The sequence below is a fragment of the Myotis lucifugus genome, unplaced genomic scaffold, assembly GCF_000147115.1.
Source record: "Myotis lucifugus unplaced genomic scaffold, Myoluc2.0 scaffold_2, whole genome shotgun sequence".
NCBI classification, from domain to species: domain Eukaryota; kingdom Metazoa; phylum Chordata; class Mammalia; order Chiroptera; family Vespertilionidae; genus Myotis; species Myotis lucifugus.
The window spans coordinates 10,484,225-10,489,896 of NW_005871050.1; the positions used below are offsets into that span (position 1 = coordinate 10,484,225).

Here is a 5,672-nt window from a genome sequence, read left to right on the forward strand (position 1 = left end):
GATGTTTGCCTATGTCAGTGAATATACTGAAAGTCATGGAAATATACACTATAAATGGGTGAGTGTATTGTATGTGAAATTTATCTCAATAAAGCTGTTAAAAACAAGAAAACAAATATAAGCACCTCTGTAACTGGATTATGGCCATCCTCACCGCAATTTGAACCTGTGTCTCATGCTTAATTCCTCCCCTTAGCAAAAGGAAGGATATTTTTGTTATTCTACAAATAGCAGCTAAGCTGGTCATAGAAGCCAATTTTGTTTTTTGGAAGGAGGTGACGGGAAGGGAGGGGCAGGGGGCGGTCAAGTCCACAGCTGGGCTTACTTACTCAGTTCTAAGGCTAGAACTTTGCTTCAGGTTCAGAGAGTTATCAAAGTTATCCATAGATATGGTTTATCTTCCTCTGTTTCACCCTAAGACTATTAGTATCTCAGAGACTCCACCCCTTAAAATCTTTCTAAAGCTCTCTGAGGACAATTGTTACCATGACGACATTGTTACATAGCAGGTAATCATCAGTGAAATAGCCTCACCAGGCCCTGGGCTGCCATAAGGAGAAGAAAATTCATGGGTTGAAGATGGGGTGCTTTGGGGTATTGGGGACAACCTGCTAGCTTCAACTGAGTGACAACCTGATAACTTGGGTATCCTGTGGCTTTAGAACTTCCAGAGGAGCCTACTATTTCACCCCGTGGTTAAATGTGCTGGATTTTGGTGAAGTTCAGTAGAACATTCTGCAGGTATGTTTAACCCATACATATTAGACATTCCAGCTGTAGTTTTTGACAAGGATCAGGAGTCTGCAAAGTAGGCCTGTCTGAAGAGACGGTACCCCATCATGTCATCAGTTCTGTCGTGGGGCATCCTCAGTTTAACATGCCGTTATCAGAACCCTGTCAGAAAAGCTACATTGTGGGGGGAAATGCCCAGTACAAGTATGAGGCCTTCCAGTTACACTATCCCATTGAGCGTGGGCTGGTAACAGGGTGGGATGACATGGAGAAACTCTGGGAATATCTTTTCGAGTGGGAACTGGGAGTAAAATCCTCTCAACAGCCTGTACTCATGACCGAGACCTCCTTGAACCCAATGAAGACTCGAGAGAAGATGGCAGAAGTAATGTTTGAGACCTTCAAGGTGCCTGCCTTCTACCTGTCAAACCACGCGGCAGCAGCACTCTATGCCTCTGCCCCTGTCATGGGCCTTGAGGTGGACAGTGGGGAAGGAGTCACTTGCACGGTTCCCATCTTTGAAGATTACTCCCTGCCTCATGCTATCACCAAGCTCGACATGGGCAGGGAAGGATGTCACAGAGCACCTTGCCCAGCTGCTTCTCACTAGTGGGAGTGTCTTCCCTTACATACTCAACAAGGACTTAGTGGATGACATCAAAGAGAAGCTGTGCTATGTGGCCTTGGATCCAGAGAAAGAACCACATAAGAGCCCAAAGGAAGTCCTGAAAAATACCTACTGCCAGATGGGAATGTCATCTACGTAGGGGAACAGCGATACCAGGTGCCCGAGATTCTTTTCACACCTCAGCAGCTAGGCACCCACAGCCTGGGACTCTCAAAAATATAGTGGTCAGCAGCATTATGAAGTGTGACATGGACATCCAGAAGAATCTCTTTGCAGAAATTATACTGTCTGGGGGCAACACTCTCTTCCCTGGGCTTGAGGAAAGACTTATGAAAGAACTGGAAGAGCTGGCTTCAAGAGGAACTCCCATCAAGATCGCAGCTTCTCCCGATAGGTGTTTCTCGGCCTGGATTGGTGCATCCATCATTACTTCTCTGAACAGTTTCAAACCGACGATCATTTCTGCAGAGTTCCTGGAGTTTGGGACATTTTTCATTTAGAGAAGATGCTTTTAAAGAAGCCACAGCACAAGGAACAGCTGAAGGGTCATATCATAGAAGCAGTAAATGAAGGTGAAATCTTCCCATTGTGTTCAATAAAAATGATAGGACATTTTGAATTTTAGTTCGTTTTTGTTGGCACCACAGTAATTACTGATCCAAGTAGTGATTTTTTTGTCAGGAGTTCTCAAACTGGGTTTATTTGAGCAATAGGAGGAACTTGAATCCCTTCATAGATACATGCAACATATTTGCTTATTTGCATAAGTACAATTTTCTAGAGTGAGAGAATACACCTTTCAACAGATATTGAAAGGCTTTCATAACACAATAGTGTTAAGCACCATCAATGAAAATACCCAAACCTTTTTATATATCGTAGTAAGTTTCTGTTATTATTTTATTTGTAGTTAAAGCAAATTTTTATTCAAGTTCCCATATTGAAGATAATTTTTCAAAATTTTCTATTTGGTTCCTAATTTTTTTTGTTTTGCTTAATTAATGCTTTCACAGCAATATTTTCTATAATTTACACTAGTGTGAATCTTTTTAAGTGGTTCTATTTCACCCTTCCTGTCCTATGAACCTCTTCAATTGTTTTCTCTTCAGAAATACTTGGTGTATAGTTCAGGTTGTATCCACTTGCAGGGTTTGTAGTAAAAGCAGGTGTTTGAGCCTCATGCCCAGTTTTTGACTCAGTGGAGTCCCTGGAATCTTCATTTTAATCAGATGTCTTATTTTTGTATGTTTTAATTGCTGTTTTTACTATTTTTTAAAATTGTTCTTTATTGTTGAATGTATTACAGATGCCCCCTCTTTCTTTGCATTGACCCCCTCCACCCCACACCCACTCCTCCCAGGCCTTCACCACACTATTTTCTGTGTCCATGGGCTATGCATACAATTTCCTGGATAATCACTCTCCACTGGTCCCCCAGCCCTCCCTCCGAGATTTTCACTCTGACCCATGTTTCTATGCCTCTGGATCTATTTTGTTCATCAGTTTATTTTGTTTATTAGATTCCACATATAAGTGAAATCAGGTGATACTTGTCTTTCTCTGGCTGGCTTATTTCACTTAGCATAATACTCTCCAGATCCCTTCATATTGTCTCAAGGAATAAGAGATCCTTCTTTTTTACAGCTACATAGTATTCCATGGTGTAAATGTACCACAGCTTTTTATCCACTTGTCCACTGATGGGCTCTTGGGCTGTTTTAATTGATTTTTAGAGGTAAAGGAAGGGAGATATAGAAACAGCGATGAGAGAGGATCATCATTGATTGGCTGCCTCCTGCACTCCTGCATGGCCCCTACTGGGGATAGAGCAGGCTTGTGCTCTGACTGGAAATAGATCCCGTGACCTCTGGTTCCTAGGTGGATACTTAACCGCTGAACCACACCAGTTGGGTGAGTGTCTCAAATATTGTTGATATATCTTGTTTAGAGGAGAGACAGAGTACGAGGAGAAGTGCAGGGAGGGGATGGGAATTAAGTTAAAAAATTGCTTCCCTCCTTTTAGGGATCAACAGAACCTTTCACTCAATTGGTGTTTAATTAGCACAATAGGGCTCTCTGCTCTTTTGAGATCAGGCAGCTAAATAGGATGGAGCTGTTGTCCTTAGCAAAGAAGAGCATTGTGAACAAAAATCTCAGGACCCCTATTTCCAGTTGGAATATTAAAAATCACCTCTCATTGTGTGTTTTGTATCAGAAAAAGCAATATTATTTCTATTTTGAAAAACAAAACACTTTAATTCTCACACTTACCAATTGTTAGTATGCCTCATTAATACATTCATTTTTGATTCTATAAAACTTATTTCTCACTTTTACAAACAAATGTAACTAATCAAGTATAAAATGTCACAAAACTGACATTTCTGTGACTGCTGTTTCAGGTTTTAATGCCTAAAATTGTGTATTTTAATTACCCCCCTTTTTAAAAAAAACAATGTGTTTAATTTTCAGTCCTGTAGTCATCTGTCCAGTAGTCATCATATCTGTTTTCATGTCATCTTTGTAGACAGCTCTTTGGGACTCAAGGTTGCTTAGGCCCTGTGCAAAGTTTATTTTGTCCTATTTTTTAAAAATTAAATCTTTATTGTTGAAAGTATTAGATATGTCTCCTTTTTTCTCTCATTGACCTCTCCGAGACCACCCCCATCCCTTGCCCCGGACCTCTACCACCCTATTGTCTATGTCCATGGGTTATGCACATATGAATACAAGTTCTTTGGTTGATCTCTCTGAGTTCTTTGGTTGAGCTTCCACCTTTCGTTTGAGATTGGACAGCCTGTTCCATGATTCTGTCTCTGGTTCTATTTTGCTCATCAGTTTATTTTGTTCATTAGATTCCACATATGAGTGAGATCATGTGATACTTGTCTTTCTCTGACTAGCTTATTTCACTTAGCATAATACTCTCCAGGTCCCTGAATGCTCTCTCAAAGGATAAGAGATCTTTCTTTTTTACTGCTGCGTAGTATTCCATGGTGTAGATGTACCACAGCTTTCTTATCCACTCATCTACTGTTGGGCACTTGGGCTGTTTCCAGATCTTAGCTATTGTAAATTGTGCTGCTATGAATACAGGGTTGCATATATTCTTTCTGATTGGTGTTTCAGACTTTTTAAGATATATTCCTAGAAGTGGGATCACTGGGTCAAATGGCAGTTGCATATTTAATTTTTTGAGGAAACTCCATACTGTTTTCCATAATGGCTGCACCAGTCTGCATTCCCACTAGAAATGTACTAGGGTTCCTTTTTCTCCACATCCTCATCGGCACTTGTCATTGATTTGTTGTTGGTAGCCATTCTGACAGGTGTGAGGTGATACCTCATTATCATTTTAATTTGCATCTCTCTTATGATTAGTGACATATGTACAGTTTTTTATTTATCAACTTCACCATTTTACAGATGGGGAAAAAAGCCTCACTCTTAACTATGTTGTTCCTCTTCTTCCTATTTACCCTGTGAGAAATGAGGAGGAAAAATAGATCATACTCTAAAATTTAGTCACTTAAGGTAACAGATGTTTTTCATCCCAAATAGCTTGAGAATCATGAATCTGTGAATACCTTAACTAAGTGGTTCTGACTCATCAGAAAGAGACAGGCTGAGATAGAGACAGAGATATGCAAAGATGAAGAGACACAAAAAGATAGCTATAGAAAAAGTAAGGATCCAGGTAAAATTTTCACTACTGAATGAGTCAATTTCTGCAATACAAGTTGATCTGTGACAGCACTTTTTGCATGTATCAAGTTCTCTTCTGTACATATGAACATAAAATTCTCTATTCTGTGTATATATTTCTTTATTTCTCAGCTGTGGCTCTAAGGGTGTCTACGGAGTGAGCGGGGGTCCCTTCAGCAGGGGGGGTCCCTTGGCCTGGCCTGCAGGGATGGACTGAAACCAGCTCTCAGAGGGGTTGCAGAGTGTGAGAGAGCACTCTGCAAAGTTGCTGTCATACAGGGTGTGGAACGCAAATGCAAGTGTGCAGTAAACCAAATTTGGGCTGACAGTGCCCCAGCAACAACATAACCCATGGCCAAAGGTGGAATCACATGGCCCCGTGAGGAATCGGGCTCCCTCCTCTTTGGTTTCAGGGTGCATCACCCAAGAACCGCAGCTGCTGAGTCATTGCAGCTTGAAAGCTCCTGCGTTAAACGTCTGCCCCCTGGTGGTCAGTGCACATTATAGCGACAAGTCGGATGAGCGGAGGGACACTTAGCATATTAGCCTTTTATATATATGAACAGAGCCCGTGCACAAAATTTGTGCACTCGGGGGGGGGGGGCAG

General features: G+C 41.3%; 1 pseudogene; it reads left to right on the forward strand.

Annotated features, from left to right (window-relative positions):
* The first annotated feature begins 743 nt into the window (after nucleotides 1-743).
* On the forward strand, nucleotides 744-1,875 carry LOC102432669 (annotated as a pseudogene).
* The last annotated feature ends 3,797 nt before the right edge of the window (nucleotides 1,876-5,672 follow it).